Source organism: Chiloscyllium plagiosum, unplaced genomic scaffold (genome assembly GCF_037043375.1).
Source record: "Chiloscyllium plagiosum isolate Xiang-an unplaced genomic scaffold, Cpla_swu_hap1 HiC_scaffold_25, whole genome shotgun sequence".
In the NCBI taxonomy this organism is placed as follows: Eukaryota; Metazoa; Chordata; class Chondrichthyes; order Orectolobiformes; family Hemiscylliidae; genus Chiloscyllium; species Chiloscyllium plagiosum.
The window spans coordinates 17,024,192-17,045,195 of NW_028270163.1; the positions used below are offsets into that span (position 1 = coordinate 17,024,192).

At 40.3% G+C, this 21,004-nt stretch overlaps 1 protein-coding gene across 4 annotated transcripts in view; it reads right to left on the bottom strand.

Annotated features, from left to right (window-relative positions):
• The window catches only part of shisa6a (shisa family member 6a), a 527,218-nt gene that overhangs the window by 21,973 nt on the left and 484,241 nt on the right, over positions 1 to 21,004 (bottom strand). The gene's annotated exons all lie outside the window — the stretch shown is intronic.

A 21,004-nucleotide genomic window follows, 5' to 3' on the forward strand; every position in this document is an offset into this window, starting at 1 on the left:
AAGGACCAGGGATATGATATGTCATTTAAAATGTAGATGAGGAGGAATTTCTTCAATCAGAGGATAGTGAATCTTTCAAATTCTTTACCACAGAGTGTGATGAAGGTTCAATCATTGAGCAGAATCAAAACAGAAATTGCTAAGTTTATGGTGACGAATATCATTTAGTCATTGGAGGTAGTGTGGAGAAAGAGATCAGGCATGACCTAATTGAATGCCTGGGCAGTATTGAAGGACTCAATAGCGCTTCTCCTGTTCCAATATTATGATATAATAGACAATATGACAAAGACTTTGAGGAGGAACAAGTGTTAGATCTTACCACTTCAAGAACCTGGGTTGTTGAACCCGCAAGTCAATTTTAGATAATAATGGTGATTGGCACTTTTGGCACTTCTTGATGTTAACCCTTTCAAACCCATAGATAGCAGTTTCTTGCCATGATTGACAGATTGACCTCCAGTCACACAAGGAACTAGTTGTGAAGGCGACAACATCTCTATGTCCAAGCCAGTGAGGATGGGTAGTTGTTGGGAGAGGAGACAAGGGGTAGTCGATTTCCAATGATGGTTGGTTGATCAGGTGACCTCCACGTGAGGCCTTACTGTGAAAAGGTTTTGGGGAAGCATGTATGGGTGAATGATCATAGAAACTGCTCAGGTATCCTGGGATCTAAGTGCAAAGGCACTTACCTCCTGAATCTGCCAAGCTTCCACCTTGGTGAAGTTACCTGCAATCCCAGTTGAGAACTTCAGTGATGAAGATAGATTGAAGAAGTTGGGACTGTTCTCCCTAGAGAGAAGAAGGCTAGGAGGAAAATTTGGTAGAGGTATTCAAAATTATAAGTGGACTAGATAGAGTAGATAGGGACGGTCTGTTCCTGCTCATAAAAAAAAAACACGAATGAGATTTAAAGTGATGCTCAAAAAAAGTAAGGGTGATGTGAGACAGTCTTTTTTGCACAGCAAGTAGTTAGGATAAGGAAAACACTGCCTGGAAATGTGGTGAAGGCAGGTTCATTTGAGCCATTCAAGAGGGCATTGGATGATTACGTGGATAGAAACTGTGCAAGGGTATGAGAAGAAAACAGGACATTGGCAGTGGGTAATGATCTTTGAAGAGTCGTTACAGGCTCAAAGAGCTGAATGCCTTCTTTCTGTGCTATCATACATCTGTGATTCTGTGAATAGCTAAAATCAAAAATCTGAATGGCAATAAGGTCCAGAGTCTCATCATTATATTTAAAATTGCAACCTGTCTTCTTCAATCAGATTGTTGTGCACTTACAATTGAGCCTTTGTCAATGTTAGAAATGAGTGGGAGACTGGTTTGCATCAGGAAATGGATTTCTCAGACTGATTCCTTGACCTCACTAAAAACAGATGTGCCTTTTTGGATTAAAATTCAGGTCCTTAAAGCACAAGTTTTACATTTTTTAACTGTATTTTCTGACTTGACTTATCCGCTCTTCCATTCTTCCTAACTTAATCGTCCTGCACAGTGGGCTGGCCTCTCCCAAGGTTTCTCTAATAAAAAGAATGTACTCAGCTATAAAATGGTGTATGTCAGAGAATAAATCCTTACAGTACAGTGCAATTAAAACCTCACTGTAATGGAAAGAGAAATAAACCCATTAACAGAATTGACGTGAACCTGCAATATATTGCATTTCTTTCCATTTATGCTGCAACAGATATGTTTCGAGGTCACAATAAAATTCTCTTAGTAAAATGATTAATTTAAGTGATTCTCACTAGCCTATGTGTGAATTCCCTGAGCTGTAAATGAATTTCATCTGTTCACTCTGACAAGCACACACTTAAATCATATTAACTCCTAGGTTTTCAGCCCTTCACACATCCTTCCCATTACTGCTTTGGCAGCATTTCTGCACCATTTTTTCTCACACTCCAATTCTATGATCTCTTAAAACATGGCAAACTTTTAATTTCCAAACAAAACATTCTTGAAATAAGCTATCTTGTTATATGTGCCATTATTGTTGGTGGCATCTTGTTGTCACTGTTGGATTAATCCAATTAGTGATGACAAAGTGCTGGTTTAACTCAACTTCTCTGTGTTTCAATTTTATTCCTTGAGAAATAGTCCCCAGCACTTTGCTTCATTGGATGACTTTAACAACATAATGACTTCAATGTCTCTGCACTTTTGCTGATTAATGTAACCATACCCTAAAGCCTCATTGCATTTCTACCCAGTTAGATTCTTATTTTCCATGCAGTATAGTCTCCTTATTCTTTCATCCAAAATTCTATGCCAAGAAGACAGCAGTAAATATATCTTGTACTCATGATGCATGATGCCTCAAAACAAGAGCCATCAGAAGCAGTCACAGTTCCATCACTCCTTTACAGATGATATGGAATGACAAAAAAGGCTCATTTTCTTTTGTTTCGAAACATGATATTTCAGATTAGATTCACAGAGATTAACTTTTGCTTATTGGTGAATGGAAAATTAATAGCTGCAGTTTGATTGCTTCCTATTCCTTATACACCTAAAAAGGTGAAGATAACTGGCTTCTACTTATAATGGATGGTTGATCCAATAACCACCAGCTTTCCACCTGCAAACCATGAAGGAACATGTCCAAATTACATTATTGTCATGATTTTGTTTTGTCTCAAATAAACTTCCTTGCAATTAGCTTCTTCTAATCATTTGAGAAAAAAATGCATGTCTTTGTATTATGGTTGTTCATTCCCTTATTCTCTAATCCGTGCTCTCTCAGGAATATATTTGCTGCTCTACTTCATGCATGCAGGTCTGGGTAACTATAGCTTTGATTTTCCGTTTTTCTTTCTGTTTGCAGGTAGGTCAAGTCTTTTGAATCATCTGACATTTCCTAGATGTCCTCAATCAGGCCATTATTTTGGGCCCAATGTACTCCAGGTAGGGATGCACTTCTAAACAGGCAAGATTGTAAACTCAATATTGGGTTGGAAATTAAAACTGGCGCTGTAAGCTTGGAAGACCTGCAGCTAAGGCTATCATCCAGCCAAGGGTTAACTGGAGCTGCAGGCCAGGACTCATAGCTTTTGGGTCATGCAGGATATGCTGCCAACAGGCCAGTTGAACTCAATTAAAGAGGACATGGGGTAGGTGAACTTTGACTGCACAGGAGTCAGGGTATGGATAGATGGTATTGTCATTGTAATAGCCTCTACAAGGCCCATGGGAAAATTAATTAATCCCCCTGTGGTATGTGTGGAGTATGTGTTTCCCTGAAAACAGGAAGTGCCTGCTTAGCCTGAATCTAATCACCTGAGCCCTTTATGGAGCAGGCCCAGTGGGTGTTTGCACTCCCATTTTAGTTATTTGAAACATGTTTTGTTGTGTTTTTAGTTAAATTTCAGCCCTATGCCCCCTGCTGCTGAGGTGTGGGCAGATCGGTGGGCTCCCTCACAGATCCACTCCAGACCAGGTTGGCCTTAAACAGGTCTAGGCAGCAGGCTGTGGAGGGAGTCATATCTGCCAACTGTCTGTCCCTCTTCCTTGGTTATATTCATGCCTGTGTGACATTGGAGAAGGAGCATGTAGTATCCATTAATATTCTTGATGCTTTCAGAGAGAGGTGGGCACTGTGGAAATATGATACTTCATTTCCCATCCAACTACATTTTGATGTAGTCCCTTCCCAGTCTCCCTACTGCACTCCGCTTGACCTTTGAAGGTTTGTATTACCCATAAAAGGCTTTGCTTGTAAAAACTCGATTGGCTATATGTGTGTTTTCCTGGTGGTGGTCAATAGGTTAAAAAATAACAGATAAAGAGTCATGGTGATTTTGGTCAGAGGGAAAGTCACTCAGTTGTGTGTGATAACATTACTCAGTAGAGAGGGGTCAAAAATTAAAGAAGATAAAGTACGCCCTGGTGTTTTTGTGGCATAGTGGTAGTGTCCCAACCTCTGAGCCAGGAGGCCTGGGTTCAAGTTCTACCTTCTCCCCTTGAAGAAGTTGATTAGAAAATATCTGTATGAGATACAGGTGACTGTCTGAGATATGTGACGATTGTGTTTAAAATAAATAAATAAAGCAGACCCATCAGAAAAAGAAAAAAAAAGACCCAAATTGCTCGCAATGGGCTTCACTTGTAAATATCTAATTAGCTACATGGGTGTTTTCTTGGTGGCAGTTTGTGGTAAAAACAAATTCACGGTGATTTTGGTGATGGGAAAGTCACTTGGTTGTGAGCGATAGCACTTCTGGGTATAACAAAAAGCAGATCTAAGGAGTCCTGTGGCACAGCGGTAGTGTCCCTATCTCTAAGGCAGGAAACCCAGGTTCAAGTCCCACCTGCTCCAGATAGCATCTCACTTCACAGGCAGATTAGAAAATAAGATAAAGTAGACACAAAAACAGAAGTTGCTGTAAAAGCTTAGCCGGTCTGGCAGCAGCTGTGAAGAGAAATCAGAGTTAACATTTCGGGATTGGTTCTGATGAAGGGTCACCGAACCCAAACTGTTAACTCTAATTTCTCTTCACAGATGCTGCCAGATCAACTGAGCTTTTCAAGCAACTTCTATTTTTGTTTCTGTTTGACAGCACTTGCAGTTCTTTTGATTTTTTTACTTAAGGTACAGTGGCCTGCGGGTTCTTGCGGTGCAGCGATAATGTCCCTGCCTCTGAGCCAGGAGGCCCGGGTTCAAGTTCCATCTGCTCCTGAGGTGTGGAATGAAATTTCTGAACAAGTTGATTAAAAAATATGGTAAAGAAGACTCAGGGATGAATCTGCAGAACTATCTGTCCCATGCTGGGAATAGCCTTTGTACACCAAGAGTAGGGCTTTATTTTGATTTTTAACATTACGCCTGGAAAGCGAGCATTCCACCCCCAGCTTACATGATAGAATTATGCCTGCTGATACATGAAGAACTGGTAGGAATGATAATTCCATTAAGCTTCAATTTGAAATCACTGAACAATGACTTACTTTAAGACCATAAGACAAAGGAATGGAATTAAGCCAGTTGGCCCATTGAATATGCTCTGCTATTCAATCCTGGCCTATATATTTCTCAATACCATTCTCCTGCCCTTTTCCCCTTACCATTCAAGAATCTCTCTATCTCTGTCTTAAATACACACAATGACTTGCCCTCCACAGCCCTGTGTGGCAATGCGTTCCACAGATTCACCACCCTCTGACTGAAGAAAGGTCTCCTCAACTTGGTTCTAAAGGGTCATCTCTTGACTCTTGAGACTATGCCCTCAGATTCTGGTCTCTCCAATACTTTAACAAATTCTTTCCAAGCATGTTTCTTATGGACTTATTAACTTGCATCTTTAGATTTCAATATTTTGGAATTGGAATGGGTGCAGAGAAGATACATTAGGAAGGTTCCAGGGACAATGGCTGTTACTTACATAGACAGATTCAAAAATCTTAAATTATTTTCCTTTCTGTAGAGCTGATTAGTGGGAAATGTATTACAGGTTTGATAGAATTACTAAAGAATTGCTAAATTGCTAACTAAAGAATTGCTACTGCAAAGAAGAGTAATAATCAGACTACACAGATTTAAGTAAATTGGGTAAAAAAACCAAGGAAAGGTGATTTTTTTTAATGCAGCAAGTTGTCATGATCTTTTTTTTTATTCATTCACTGGATGAGGGTGTCACTGACTAGGCCAGCATTTATCACCCATCCCTAATTGCCCTGAGGCCTGTTAAGAGTCAACCACTTTGCTGTGGGTCTGGAGCCAAGGATAGGCCAGACCAGCTATGGATGGCAGTTTCCCTTTCTGACAATTGCCAATGGATTCATGGTCATTATTGGACAGTTAATTGAGGATTTTCACTGAATTCAAATTCTACTACCTGCTGTGGCAGGATTTGAACATGGGTGCCCAGAACATGACTTTGGTTTCTGGATTAACAGTCCAGTGATAATACCACTGGGCCTCACCTCCCCTCATGCACTGCCTGTGAGGGCAAAGGATGCAGATTTAATATAGCTTGCAAAAAGCATTCAGATATAGTGAAGAAGGCGTTTGGTATGCTTTCCTTTATAGGTCAATGTATTGAGTACAGGAGTTGGGAGGTCATGTTGCAGATGTACAGGACATTAGTTAGGCCACTTTTGGAATTCTGCATGCAATTCTGGTCTCCTTTCTATCGGAAGGATGTTGTGAAGAGGTTCATAAAAGATTTACAAAGATGTTGCCAGGATTGGAGGATTTGAACTGGAGGGAGAGTTTGAATAGGCTTGGGCTGTTTTCCCTGGAGCATCAGAGGCCGAGGGGTGACCTTATAGAGGTTTTATAAAATCATGAGAGGAATGGATAGGATAAGTAGACAAAGTCTCTTCCTGGGGTGGGGGAGTCCAGAACTAGAGGGCATAGGTTTAGGGTGAGAGGAGAAAGATATAAAAGAGACCTGAGGGGCAACGTTTTCACACAGAGGGTGGTATGTGTATGGAATGAGTTGCCAGAGGAAGTGGTGGAGGCTAGTATGATTGCAACATTTATAAGGCATCTGTATTGGTATATGAAAAGGAAGGGTTTGGAGGGATATGGGCTGGGTGCTGACAGGTGGGACTAGATTGATTGGCATGGATGAGTTGGACCAAAGGGTCTGCTTCCATGCTGTACATCTCTATGACTCTATTACTCTTTATATTTGAATAGAGAAGATTGAATGATTGTGGAGAAAGAGCAGAAAGCATCATGAATTGGACAATTCTTTGAAAGAGCCAGCACAGTACAGATATCTTGGGTTGACTCTACTGCAGTGACTCTACTGCTGTTTTAACTGCAAGCACAATGATTTAGTCATTCGAGAGGGCTCATGCAATTTCAACATGGTATTCAGCTTTTCTTTAGATAATTTGAAGCACAAAAGGCAAATTGTTCCAAAAGGAAAAAGAAAGTGGTCAAATAACTAAAATGTTTTAAAACTACAGTCAAATGCAGAAATGATATTCAAAATAGGAATGAAATTTGTTAGTTAGCAAGGACTCTGTTGTAAACCTCAAGTCACAAATATTCATGGTTTGCTTCTGCGAAAGAAAATTATATATTCTCTGTTTTGTCCTTGAGTGATTTTGAGTTAATCAAACTGTCTGATGAACATTTAATTAGTTGTCTTTACAAGGTGCTGCCATATTAAGCAATTCACAGCATGTCTGCATGATAACTATATAAAAAATCTAATGTGGTGCTTTCTGATAAGAGCATCTACGCATATGAAAACCCCTCTTTGTATTAATTAGGCTGAGTTCTTTGAGTGCATTCACCTAAATTTCTTTTCTATTTTAAGAGATATGAAATTGCTTAGATTTTCTTTGAACTAAATCTTGACATCTATTTCCAATGGATGGAAAGTTGACATTCTCTGAAAAACCAATGGCACTATTTGATAGAAGAACATGGGGGTCAACCAGGGATGTCTTGGCCATTATTTATCCCACAACCATCATCACCAGAATAGTTTATCTGGTCATTATCAAATCTCAAATAGCAGACGTTTCCACATTTTCTGCATTACAACAGTACTTAGGCTTCAAAAATATCAGTTGCTGTAAAGTGCTTTTGCAATGTCCTGGGTTGCAAAAGCTGCGACAGAAATACTATAAATTTTCTATTTATACATAAATCCAAGCTGTTTGTAATGCACAGTACACATGAGGAACTGCAGTTGCTCCGTCTGCTGTTCCTAGTTCACACTAATCTTCCCTGTTACATTTGTGAATCAGCAAAAGAAAAACACCATGGAATTCTCGTCAGCACAACAATTGCCTTGCAATATGGGATGTATAATAGATGGCATATTGAAACCATAAATATTGTACGTGTTAGCAGATTTCATATCACAGTCAATTCCTGCTCAGTGAATAGACCAGCTTTGTGCATTTTATTCACTTTGCTAAACTAGGATTCATGCTGAGCTACTAATAAGTATGTCCAAAGTCGACGTTCTTGCATAGATTTTAACAGCATTGACAGATTTTCCAAAATGTAAAGCACAGCACAATGCCACTGTGTTTACTATATGTGAGATTGCCCTTCTATTCTTTGAAGAGCATTCACTGAATTCAGTTATTCATTTTCATAGGCTTGCAAAGTAGGAGAATGTCATAACAAAAATAGTAGAACTCATCTTTGAAGAGCAAATTACTTGAATAAATATAATTAATAAGAGAGAGTCAGCATGGATTGATAAAGAATATCATGTAATTAGATTAGATTAGATTACTTACAGTGTGGAAACAGGCCCTTCGGCCCAACGGGTCCATACCGACCCGCTGAAGCATAGAGGTATGGGACAGACAGGAGAAATCATGGATAAATATTCCAATTAGCAAGATGTAACTAGAGGATTTGCATTGGGTCCTCAGTTTCAGACTGCATTTATAAATGCTATGCATGGTGTAAGGTGTAACTTTGAGTTATGCATCTGGAGCTTTGTGAATGGTGCTAAGCTAGGTAGCACCTCAACTTCTGCATTCATCAGCGTTAATTAATGGATTCAAGTGGGAAAGACCATGACAAACAGAGTTCTATGTGAAGAGGTCTGAGTTCATTCACTTTAGGCCTAAGTAAGAAAGGTGCTCAAGTGTATTTGTTCAGAATCATTCTGAAGAAAGGTCACTGGACCAGATGCTGCCAGATCTGCTGAGTTTCTTCAGCAATTTTTGTTTTTGTTTCAGATTTACAGCATCTGCTGTTCTTTCTTTTTTTTTGAAAGTTTCATAGACAAGGTGTATACTGTCTTGCTTGTTAAATATTAAGGAGAGATCGAATTGAGACATTTGAGGTGATTGGAGCATTGATAGGATAGATAGAATGTATTATTTTATCTTTGCTGTTTGAATCCTGAATAAGGACTTGATATTAAATTGAGTTAAGATAATATCAGACAGGACTTCTTCATGTAAATGGTAATAGAAGGTCAGAGTTTTATCCCCAACAAGATGGGATTAGGCTCCGACCTGAAACACGATTCTCTTGCTCCTCGGATGCTGCCTGACCTGCTGTGCTTTTCCAGCAACATACTCTTGACTCTACACTACTGAGAGTCCAGAGGAGATTCATCAGGATGTTGCCTGGTCTAGAGTGATTCAGTAAAGAAGAGATATTAAATAGGCTGGGGTTGTTTTCTTTTAGAGAAAGCTAAGGATGGACCTGATTGAGGTCTACAAAACAATGTAAAGGTGGATAGATTGGAAGAAACGTTTCCCCTCAGTAGGGTTGTCAATGACTAGAGACGATAGAGTTAAGATAAGGAGCAGGAGTCTTCGAGGGGATTTAAGGAAGTAACTTTTCATCCAGAGGCTGGTAAGTAACAGAAAAATCATTGCTTGAAATGTTATCACAACATTTAAAGAGTTTGCAGATGAATGCTTGAAGTGTTCACAGCCTACAAGGCTACAAACCAAATGAAGAAAAATGGAACTGGGGTAAATACATGCTTGATATCCTGCACGGACACGATGGGCCAAAGAGCCTCTTCCTGAGCTGTACATTCCAGAGCCTGAATCTTATATTTTTATGCTTAAGTCCGAGTTATGTTGGAAATTTTTTTTGGGAGTGTTTGTTGCCACAAGGCCTAACCAGCTCTCTCACCATATCTTACCAAACTCCCCACTAATTGCCTACCATGCATCTATGGCTTCTCTTACATCTCATTTCTGCTGCATTTTAGCACATGCCATTCCCAGATAAACTCGCCACTCACCAAGTATTCTAGAAGAAACCAGAATCCTACATGCTGGGTACCATCTTTAAAAGCCTCTTGTACATGTAGACAAACCTCGCCATGAAGGAGCTGCCCAATATGGTTCCTGGCATTTGCCCCAGACCTAACAAATGGGGGAAACTGGTGACCTGCTTTGCATGCAGGATTCCGTAGAACTTTCTGGATGGGATAGTGTGAATTTGGGGCTTCCTTTTTTCCCTAGGCCAGCAGTGGTGGGCATGATACCAGAATAATTTCCTAAGATGAGGACTGAATATTAATAGGGTGAGTTGTGTCAGTAACATGAAGTTTAACATATGCTCATCAGTTGACATCTTGACATGGCCTGGTGAATATCTTGCCGTGCAGCTTGTGAAAAGCAATAATGATGTTGCATATTGCTCCCAATGTTGAGATGGGACTTGTCACACTTGTTGCTCGGTTCTGCTGCACATTTTATCATAGCCAATGTCTCTCAGATCCTAATAAGGTTCCACCCTGTGGCTGTACAACCCTAGCAAGACTGAGCATTTCTGCATATGAGATATGATCCTGGTGAAACTATAATACATGACAACCTGAATATTAGACAGCAGAAGTTGCTTTTGAGCACAGAGAAGCCGATGGATTAGGTCAAAGCTCTGCAGTTCTTCTACGTCCAGTTGGGAATGGTGGTGGGAAATTATGTGGAGAAGAGGTGTGAAGCATTTGCAACCATCTTCAGCCAGAAGTAACAACTGGATGGCCGATCTTAGCCTCCTCCTGAGGTGCCCAATTTGATTTACTCTACATGATACCTAAAACCTGGTGGTGGCACTGCATATAGGCATGATTGGGGAGGGCCTTGAAAAATCCTGGCAATAGTGCTGAAGACTGAAGTCAATGTGGAAATTCTGCAGGTACATTCTGTCTATAAAAAGCAGGACAAGTCTGGTCTGATCAATTACCACCTCAGGGTTACAAATGGAGAATATCCGTTCTTTTCTTTTTAACCTCCCAGTAGGTAACACAAATCATTCATTTATTTTTAGCATGCTGCTACAAAGCACTTTGATTGAAACACAATGCTCATAAAAATTATGGAGTCAATTCCAGGGTTTCCTTGACCAAATGAAAGAGGAATTTTATTAGTTACTAATCCCAAGAAAATATATACAATATCAGCCATTCACACAAACTCAAATATAATGTTTAAAAAGGGAAGTGAGTGTCCAATAAAATAGGAATATAAAGAACTTGCAGTTCAAAAAGCTTTCAGAAGTCTTGATTTGCTCCAGTTAAACCTGAGACCATAGCTCTTCAGTTGAGTGGTAGGCAATTAAATAACTCAATTGTTGTTGACGTCTATGTCCTCTGCTGTCGTGAAATTTGTAGAGTCCTTGTCAATGAATGGATATTTCGCCAATTTGCTTTTTCACCCTGCATCTTCTTCTGAGAGGCAGAGTGAGTCTTCTAGTCCTTTACAAAACCATTTTCTTTCCTTGTCTGCTCTGCCCAAAAGCAGTTTTCCTTAAATATCATTCATTTATGTGTTCCTACATCTGGTGTCACTGTTTCTTTGGCTGAATAATCTTGATTAGATTAGTTTCCCTACAGTGTGGAAACAGGCTCTTCGGCCCAACAATTCCACACCGACCCTCCGAAGAGTAACCCACCCAGACCCATTTCCCTCTGACTAATGCACCTAGCACTATGGGCAATTTAACATGGCCAATTCACCTGACCTGCACATCTTTGGATTGTGGGAGGAAACCCACGCAGACACAGGGAGAATGTGCAAACTCCACACAGTCACCCAAGGCTGGAATCAAATCTGGGTCCCTTGGCATTGTGAGGCAACAGTGCTAACCACTGAGCCACTGTGCCACCCACATATCTTCACGTAGTGTTCATCCCAATATGTGAACCAATTACCTTAGCCTCCTCCTGAGGCTCCCAAAGTCATTGAAACCAATTTTCAACCAACTTGATTCACTCCAACTGGAAGCACTGGAGTACGATAGCCTGAAGACAATGTGAAAAATCTGCTGAGGTATTTACTGTCTGCAAAAAGCAGAAGAAATCTAATCTAGTCATTTACTACCCCATGGTTCTGCTCCTGATCATTGGCATAAAGTGATGGAAGGAAATGCTGACAGTGCTAGAAAGCAGAAGTTAGATGGCAATAAATTGCTCCCTATTTTTCAGTCTGAGTTTCATCAAGGCTACACGGCTCCTGAACTCATTACAGCTTTGTTCAAATCTGGAGCTGAACACAAGATGTATGGTGAATTGACATCAAGTTAAAATTTGAGTGAATGCAGTATGAGGGAGCCTGAGCAAAATCAAAATCAATGGGAATCAGTGGGGAACTGGTTGAATTCATACCTACTCAAAGGGACACTAATCATCTCAGTTCCAGACCATCTCTGACTTTGGCATCACTATCTTCAGCTGCATCAATAATAAACCTCTCTCTATCATAGGTTCAAAGGTGGGGATGTTTAAACAAAATTTAGTTCCATTTGCAATTCCTCAGATACCGAAGCAGACCATGTATTTGCGCAGTAATAGCTGGACAACATTCAGGCTTGGCAAAAAAAATTTAAGTCACAGAGGTGCCAGCTCATGACCCTCTTCAGCAAGAGAAAATCAAACCATCTCTCCATGGTATTAACATTGCTGAATCTCCAACTTTCAACATCCTGGGGGTGTTATCATTGACCAGAAACTGAACTGGACCAGCCTTTTAAGTTCTGTGGCTACAAAGGTAGGTCAGAGGGTGGAATTCGGCAGGGAGTAACTTACCACCTGGTTTCCCAAAACTGTCCATCATCAACAAGGTGCAAGTGAAGAGTATGATAGAATGCTCTCCACTTGCCTGGATGAATGGAGCTCCAACAACCCTCAAGAAGATCACTATAGAACATAGTATATAGAACACTACAGTGCAGTACAGGCCCTTTGGCCACCGATGTTGCGCCGACCTTTGGAACCAATCTGAAGCCCATCTCTTCTACACTATGCCATTTTCATCCATATGTTTATCCAATGACCATTTAAATGACCTTAAAGTTGGCGAGTCTACTACTGTTGCAGGCAGTGCATTCCACGCCCCTACTACTCTCTGAGTAAAGAAACTACCTCTGACATCTGTCTTATATCTATCACCACTCAATTTAAAGTTGTGTCCCCTTGTGCTAGCCATCACATCGAGGAAAAAGGCTCTCACTGTCCAACCTATCTAACCCTCTGATTATCTTATATGTCTTAATTAAGTTACCTCTCGACCTTCTAGTCTCTAACAAAAACAGCCTCAAGTCAATCAGTTTTTCCTCATAAAACCTTCCCTCCATACCAGGCAACACCCTAGTAAATCTCCTCTGAACCCTTTCGAAAGCTTCCACATCCTTCCTATAATGCGGTGACCAGAACTGTATGCAATACTCCAAGTGCAGCCGCACTAGACTTTTGTACTGCTGCAGCATGACCTTGTGGCACTGAAACTCAATCCCTCTACCAATAAAAGCTACCACACCATATGCCTTCTTCATAACCCTATCAACCTGGGTGGCATCTTTCAGGGATCTATGTAGTTGGACACTGAGGCTCTCTGCTCATTTACACTATGAAAAATCTAACCATTAGCCCAGTACTCTTTATTACTGTTGCTCCTTCCAAGGTGAATTACCTCACATTTTTCTGCATTAAACTCCATTTTCCACCTCTCAGCTCAGCTCTGCAGCTTATTTATGTCCCTCTGTAACCTGCAACATCCTTCAGCATTATCCACAATTCCACCAATCTTAGTGTCATCCGCAAATTTACAATACCAGCATTCTACACCCTCATCTAGGTCATTTATAAAAATGACAAACAGCAGTGGACCCAAAACAGATCCTTGCAGTATACCAATAGAGACTAAAGTCCAGGATGAACATTTCCCACAACCACCACCTTCTTCTTCCAGCTAGCCAATTTCTGATCCAAACCGCTAAATCACCCTCAATCTCATGCCTCCGTATTTTGTGCAACAGCCTACTGTGGGGAACTTTATCAAACGCCTTACTGAAATCCATATACACCACATTAACTGCTTTACCCTCATCCACTTGTTTAGTCACCTTCTCAAAGAATTATGTTTTTCATGATGAAGTTGTCCACTTATTTCAACATCCATTCAACACTTTGAACAGTCATCCATCTGCCAATGATGCATAATGACAGCAGTATTTGTCACATAAAACATATTCTGCATTAACTCACCAAAGCTTTAGCATCTTTCAAACCTGCCATGTCTACAATCTTGACTTGGCATTATATCACCGTTCATTAATTGCTGGGTCAAAATCCTGGAACTGTCTCCCAAATAGCACTGTGAGTGCACTGATTCAGTTGAATAGCAGCAGTTCAAATAAGTTGGCTCAATGGTCGGCACTGCTGCTTCACAGCGCCAGGGACCCGGGTTCGAATCCACCTTTGAGTGACTGTCTGTGTGTAGTTTGCACATTGCCCCCATGTCTGTGTGGGTTTGCTCTGGATGCTGTGGTTTCCTACCACAGACCTAAGATGTGCAGGTTAGGTTGGCCATGCTAAAGTGCCCATGGTGTCCAGGGATGTGCAAGCTCGGTAGGTTAGCCATGGGAAATGCAGGGTTATAGGGTAGGTGGTAGGTCTGAGTCTGGATGGGATGCTATTCAGAAGGTCAGTGTGGACTTGATGGGCTAAATGGTCTGCTTCCACACTGTAGGGATTCTATTATTCTATATGACTCACAATAATAGATAAAAGCTTACAACAGGAGTTCAGCGTTCTTCATTTTATCAGCAGCAGTTGGAGTGGAAGGATCAACAGCAAGGACCAGCGGCCGGACAGGAAGGTAAATTTAAAATAGATAAAAGTTTACCTCATGTACAGGTGGCGCGCACACTGAGCAGGAGCAGACATGGGACTGCTGGGTAAGTGTAGTTTATATTTGGGTGGTTGCTTTATCCGAACACTACTCGGGTAGTGTCTCCCACCCATCCTCCTCCTCTAACTAAAACAAAAAGTCTGTGCACTGGATTGGTAAGGTGACTAGTTTCTTTAATTTTTTTTAGGTTTACAGAAGTCTCGTTGGGAATTTAGAATAGTGGGAATGCAGGTTAGGGCAGTTGAATGTTCCTCCTGCAGAATGTGGGAGGTAAGGGTCATCACTAGTGTCTCTGCTGACTGCATCTGCAGGAAATGCACCCAACTCCAGCTCCTCAAAAACCGTGTTAGGGAACTGAAGCTGGAGCTGGCTGAAGTTCGGATCATTTGGGAGGCGAAGGGGGTTATTGAGAGAAGTTGCAGGGAGGTCATCACACCTCCGGTGAAAAAAGAAGGTACTGTCAGGAGATGGAAAGGGAACCGCAGGCAGTGTGCAAGGATCCTCTGTGGCCATTCCCCTCAACAACAAGTATACCGTTTTGGATACTGTTGGAGGGGGGGATCGACTTACCAGGGATAAGCAATGGAGCACAGGTCTCTGGCATAGAGTCTGTCCCTGTTGCTCAGAAGGGAAGAGGAGCTGAGCATTCATCATTGGGGACTCCATAGTTAAGCGGACAGATAGGAGGTTCTGTGGGAGTGAGAGAGAGTTAAGGTTGGTGTGTTGACTCCCAGGTGCCAGGATTCATGATGTTTCTGATCATGTTTTTGGGATCCTCAAGGGGGAGGGGGAGCAGCTCCAAGTCGTGGTCCACAGAGGCACAAACAACATAGGCAGGAAGAGAGATAGGGATTTAAGACAGAAATTCAGGGAGCTAGGATGGAAACTTAGAGCTAGAACAAAGAGAGTTATTATCTTTGGCTTGTTGTGGTGGCACGTGCTAGTGAGGTGAGGAATAGGGAGAGGAGTTGAACACGTGGCTACAGGGATGGTGCAGGAGGAAGCATTTTGGATTCCTGGATAATTGGGGCTATTTCTGGAGGAAGGGCTCCTCTACAAACAGGATGGTTTTCACATGAACCAGAGGGGTACCAATATCCTGGGAGGGGAGGATATTTGCGAATGTTCTTCAGGTAGATTTAAACTAATTCAGCAGGGGAATGGGAACCTAAATTGTAGTTCAAATCTCCAGGAGGTTGAGAGTAATGAGGTCAAAACTAAGATTTCAAGGTTGCAAGAAGGCACTGGCAAGCAAGAAGTTGGTTTGAAGTGTGTCTACTTCAATGCCAGGAGCATCCAGAATAAGTTGGGTGAACTTGCAGCATTGGTACCTGGAATTTCAATGTTGTGGCCATTTCAGAGACATGAGTAGAGCAGGGATAGAAATGGTTATTGCAGGTTTCCGGGATTTATAGGTTTCAGTAAGAACAGAGAAAATGGTAAAAGCACAGCAGGTGGTGTCTGGTGGGGTGGGGGGCAGGTGGCATTGTTAATCAAGAACAGTATTACAGTTGCAAAAAGGACATTTGAGGACTCATCTACTGAGGTTGTATAAACTGAGATTAGATTAGATTCTCTACAGTATGGAAACAGGTCCTTTGGCCCCACAAGTCCACACCGACACTCAAAGAGTAACCCACCCAGATCCATTCCCCTACCCTGTATTTACTCCTGACTAATGCACCTAACATTATGGGCAATTTAGCATGGCCAATTCACCTAACCTGCACATCTTTGGACTGTGGGAGGAAACCAGAGCACCAGGAGGAAACCCACGCAGACACGGGGAGAATGTGTAAACTCCACACAGTCACCCAGGAGATTTACTAGAATGTTGCCTGGTATTGAGGGAAGGTCTTATGAGGAAAGGCTGAGGACCTTGAGGCTGTTTTTGTTAGAGAGAAGGTTGAGAGGTGACATAATTGAGACATATAAAATAATCAGAGGGTTAGACAGGTTGGACAGTGAGAGCCTTTTTCCTGGGGATGGTGAAGGCTAGCACGAAAGGACATAGCTTTAAATTGAGGGGTGATAGATATAGGACAGATGTCAGAGGTAGTTTCTTTAATCAGAGAGTAGTAGGGACGTGGAATGCACTGCCTGCCAATTTTAAGGGCATTTAAATGGTCATTGGATAGACATATGGACTAGAATAGAATAGGGTAGGTTAGATGGGCTTCGGATTGTTTTTATAGGTTGACACAACATCGAGGGCAGAAGGGCCTGTTCTGCATTGTAATGTTCTATGTTCCATGTTACACAATTGCCTTCTCAAGGACAACTAGTTAGGGAAATAAATTATACCCATTTCAGCAATGTTCACATAGCACAAAGGTATACTAAAAATATCTCTAGACCATTGAGGACACTCTTCGATATGAACACAGAGTGCTGTCAGTTCACGGCTGATCAAAGAAAAAGGATCAGAAATCACAGAATCACTCCCCACTCCCGGGGGTGAGTGAGATCCAGAATGTCAGGAGAGGAGGAATATAAAACAGGGCGCCGCGCGTGTCACAAACAGAAATGCCCACACTGCCTATTTATAATATTTTATGAAGCATTCTATCTATTTTTGTATATTTTTTCACAAACTCAATTAATGAAGCGGCAGGCTTTCTATTGTCATGTCCATTACTACAATTCATCGAAATCTTTAAACACATCATTGACAACATTCTCCAACCATTAGCATCCCCAATCACACACCACAATGCCATCAGTCCTGCTGTCCACCATTCTTTTTAACTTTATTATATCTTACTCTGGCTCAACCTTGTTGTCATATTTACAAAGTGTAAGATTAAAATGTTTCTTTCCATATCCCAAACCTTCATGTCTATTGCTTTCACTTTATTAATGTCTTTTGCTAATGGGCAACACACTGTTGGCCATGAAGATGTCCTTCCTTTTTTATATATGTCACATATATCATTGATCTATTTTATAAGTTTATTGTTCTCATTGTCCCTAAACCCTACATCCTTTAGTAGGAATATTCACCTGTGAAAAGATGTATGGGTAAACTCCCAAAGTAGTTTTAAAATAATTTGCTTCTTTTCCCCTGGAAGCCCCTATTCCTGATGCTATTATCACATCTTCAATAATTTGATTACAGAATTGAAAGGATTGATGAGATCCAGACATTGTAAAGTGTAAAACCACTGAATTCCCAAAAAGAATTGCCTTATTATGTACCAAATCCAATTTCATTTGAGCCTTTTGTAGATATTGCTCAATAGAAAGGGAACCACAACCATGTTGATAAAATGGTTTACGCCTGCTATTTCACATGAAATCATGACTCATTTCATTGACTTCAGTGTGCTGTCATCCCCATAACTGAAGCATATAGAACTCTTAAACTCCTTTACCTTACTCTGGTCTTCATCATTTAGAGAATCCAGGTAATATTCTTACTAATGCACTCCACAAATTGTGGATTTGCACTTATTATCCAATACAGTGCAATTGAAAATCTAGGTATTCATTACTGGGCAAAATGTTGTGACCAGTCCAATTCCTTCCAACTGATCTGTACCACCCTCTTCTCCTTCTGAACTTTCTGTGTCATGTGTCATTTGGAAACCTTGTTTTTCAATTTAGTGCAACTTACTGCATAATGATACTTAAGGTCACATCTAAAGCACACATTAACCATTCCCTGTCATTCCTGGGGTTCATTCTTCTGTTATAGTTTCCCAATACCTGTTGTCCCAGAGGGAACCTGCAAAAGGTTGGCACTAGAATCACGTATATTTTAGAAGGATTCAGTGAATGGAGGGAGGCTGCAATTACAGGCTGCAAGAAGGGAAAGCCAACAGTGAATACAATAGAAGCATCGGCTAAACATGTAAGACAGCAGCTAAGTTTTGTGGATTGGTAAAATTAGGTGAATATATTAAAGGCAAGAAAATGCACTTAGAGTTTGAAAGTAGGTCCAGAAGTGCCTACTGTTCTAGGAAAAGATCATAGACTTGGAAAAGGAACTTTGGGGGATCTTACAGTAGTCCAGAATGAGCGAGGAGTGTGAGTGAAGGTCATGGTTTGACAAGGACAATAAACATAGAATATGATTGGGATGTCACAAAAAACAGATGTCCTTCTGATTGAGTTGTATTAGTGGTTACAAACTGATAAGAGGTAATAAATGATGCCAAGTGAAAAATTGTGAAAAGCTGGAAAGAATTTGGTGTATGTATGGAGGTGCCAGATAGGTGATCACTAGCCTTACCACACATAACTATAAAGCCAGACTATGGAATGAACTGCCAGAGAAAGTGGTAGAGGTTGATTAATTACAACATTTAAAAGGCAACTGGATGGCTATATAAATAGGGAAGGTTTAGAATGACATGGGCAAAATGCTGGCAAATGGGTCTAAATTAATTTAGGATATCTGGTCGGCATGAATGAATTGGGTTGAAGAGTCTGTTTCTGTGATGTACATCTTTATGACTATAGTGGCTCAGGGATTTGAAGAGAGACTTGGGGGGGGGGGGGGGGGGGGGGTCAAATATTAGAATCACTGATTCTACAGTCTGATGATTGTCCTTGGTCTTTTGGCAATATTCCTGGGAATGTAAATCAATTGATAAGAAACTTTTTTCCAAGTGAAACATTCAAAGGGGAGTCTTTTTGTGCTCCCATAAAGAAGCTAACAATATGAAAAGGAAACTGTAAAAATTAAACAAGTGTGTTTATGAGTTGAATAAAACATCAAGGATATGAAACTTCCTATTGCAGCCTGTCCCATTGAAAGCAGATGGTATTTAATCCAAAGTAAACGCAGCAGTGTTTTATTAGCATGACAACTAGCAGGCATTTTTATGATGCACATTAATGATCTTTTATGAGGAGATTCTGCATATTTCAAGCAATGTTTGATTGATAAAATTTTAAGTAACATAGATTAAAATTGTTCAGAATCCTTTAAATACACAGAAGAGTTAATCAAGCAGAACCAGACCGGAGTGGCCTTCAGTTAACATTCTTTCATACAACAGGTCAATTGTATCCAAATAGTTAGGACCAGATCCTCACAGAAAGACGGTCCTAACTCAAAAGTGGAAACAAACCAGTTGAGAAGTTTGATTGGCCAATTGAACTGTTTGCGCACTTAGACCAGATCCAAAACCTGTTGGAACGGAATACCATATTAAATGTATAATGATTCTGAGACCAAGTACAATATTTTATAAATTGAAATCAGGGAACTGCGCACTCAAGATCCAACCTTTAGTTATGCAGAAGATATTACGTTAATCATTCTCAGTGATGCTTCATCCAGCAATCATCTAGATGGAAAATTCCACAGGAAAATTAATCTTATTCTTGGTGGGAAAGAATAATCAGTTGTCCATTTATCAGAAAAGCCAAGAATACAAAAAAGATGGTTAAATGAGGAGTTAAAGATAAGTAAAAGTAAAGGAAATGGGCGTGTACCAGTCTAATATTCTGAAGGAAACCTTATTGAACTGTTCATCGGAATGAAAAAATGCCCATAGAATATTATATGGGAAATCATTCTATTCGGAACAATATTCATTGTACAAAGGGTGATGCAGAGAAAAGTTTAATAATTGACCTTACTAATTTGAAGGAAACATTGCAAAGAAAAGAGAGTTCTAAAAGAAAATGGGCTGAAACAAGTCACCAAATGTTCCTTTATTTCACAAAGTGAAATACTTGCTTAAGAAATTATTAGATGTCTTCAAAGAGGGATGTCTTGCATTCTGATAAGAACATGGAATATTGAGATGAGAATATGGAGTATTGTGTTACAAAAATATGAATATCATTTTTTCTTCAAACGCTTGTAATTTCTTTGACATGTAAAATACATTTTTGAAGAATGGGGATTATGGGATCAGCTAATGGTTGATAATGTATACCATAGGAGAAAAAACACATTTATTTCTATGGTTAATATTGGAAAGATTGGTACTAAACATTAGGAAAATTACAATTAATTGTATACTTACGTATATATTGGATGTGGAATGACAGTCATAAGACTGAGGTGAGGAAGTCAATAAACTCTGACCACGAAAAGAAATATATATGTGTATATTGATTTCATTCTACCCAACTGGCTTTAAATGTACTAACACTAGCTATTTGTTAGAAAAATATGCTTCTACATTAGAGGCTATTGATTATCTTCTCATTCATTTTATTTATGTAACATGTGCATAAGTGGATGCTCGGTTTTTCTATATTACAGAAGTAACTCTCTTTCAAGTGTGACTCCTTAGTTGTAAAGTACTTTGAAACATCTCAAGGATAAATTACTACATCAAAGCAGTTAATTGTTATTTTGTTTAACATTGATGACCTTCACCCAGAGTGAGCATAAAGAAACAAAGGTGACAAGGAGTAACAGTACAATTGTAAACATAGTGTGTTATCCAAC